Source organism: Harmonia axyridis, chromosome 6, assembly GCF_914767665.1.
Source record: "Harmonia axyridis chromosome 6, icHarAxyr1.1, whole genome shotgun sequence".
In the NCBI taxonomy this organism is placed as follows: Eukaryota; Metazoa; Arthropoda; class Insecta; order Coleoptera; family Coccinellidae; genus Harmonia; species Harmonia axyridis.
In genome coordinates, this window is record NC_059506.1 from 9,794,226 (window position 1) to 9,795,946 (window position 1,721).

The following is a 1,721-nucleotide window of genomic DNA, read 5'->3' on the forward strand; positions in this document are numbered from 1 at the left end:
AAGTATTTGTATTGATGTAACTAGGCAACGTGAATATACAAAGCTCTCTGTCCGCAAGGTGTGACACCGTTCACTCTATGCTGTACAGTACAGCAGAACTCTTTCGCAAGTTAGTCATTATGGTTTCTCTGAAGCTCAACAATGAGCTCGTTATTTATTGCTTCATCTGAAAATTGATATGTTATGATCGCCCCCGGCTAAATACATGTTCACTTAACTGACTTAGCATCTTCCTCAACTATGAAAAAACGTATAACTCATTAATTAATAATCATACAAAAGATCATTGTCATACAATTTTCGAGATATTGTTTTTGATATGATTCACATAATTTCAAATTGTCTTAAAGGCATCAGGAATGAATAAAAATCAGGTATATTATACACACCGGCAAAATTAGGAAAAACGGACAAAATCTCAACGAAGTTTTCTAATTTTTTTCCGATATGTGTGGAGGACTCGATGGTAGGTAATTCTTCTATATCGCTGATTTTCGATGATATAATTATCCAAAATTAGCTATATGTATTTTATGAAAATTAAATACCTACTGATTTTGACAAATGAAACATGGATAGGAATCTAATAGAAACATCAAAAGAACTGAAAGCTGGATTATGGTTTTCTATATTGATTAAAAATCTGTATGGCAATGAAAAATATCTATCATAATGGATCTCATCATGAAACGGATTATGGGCATATAAGTGTATTATTATGTTAGGACGGGTGTAGAAAAAACTAATTACTTGTATTTTGTATTGAAGAATAGCAATAATCAACCCCATTTCAGTGACACAATATACTTTTTCTTCAATAAAATGAAATTTCATTCTTTAACGTGAAGGTTATTTATAGATATTAGCAATATTTGCAGAATGATATGTACCAAGTGTTCGTTCGCTTATATGTAACTAAACGACCCGATACCATCTATAGGCAACACATCAATCTCGGCTTCGTAAAATTCACAAGACGTACACATGTTATTCATTCGTGCGTTCATCTCGCTGAAGTGACAACTTGGTATATTCACCGGTATTTCTTACGCCAATTATCATCGTTAAATAATTGAAATATTCATACTCTTTCATCTTCATCTGAAACCATTAATGTTTTATGTCATCATTAAATAGACCTAGTTTAAATTGAGAGTAAATTCTTGTTCGAAGAATTTCATGGTCATCTGAATTGGATCAGAAGTAATATTATTATCCTTTCAACCCCTTCATCCTTATTAGGCATTACTTCTGAAGCATCATCTTCAACATCGAAAATGTTTTTGGTCCATTTAATTCTAATGAGTATACAAGAGTAACAAACACAACAAGTTCTTCTAATTCCAACATTCACACAAAAATATAGAGAATTCGGAAAGTCTGGTTTTCGGAATGCATGTACCTATCAGGTCATAGGACACAAAAAATAATTCGCTATGAACTACAAAATGAAAATAACTAACATATTTTCTAGATTTTCTGGTCAGAGAGAAAAAGAGAAATTTCAAGCACGGTTACTAGATCAAAACAGGCAACTTGTACAGCAAGTGAATAAGAAAGATTTTCATGACAGATCGTAGAGGAATGTTTAATGAGAATTTTCCCAGAAAACTGAACAGGAACAAGAAACATAAAAATACGTACAGGACACCTAAAATTAATTACATAGAAAGTAAGTTGGACATTCTATTGGTCTGAAGAAACTCAAATCAGCTGTAACC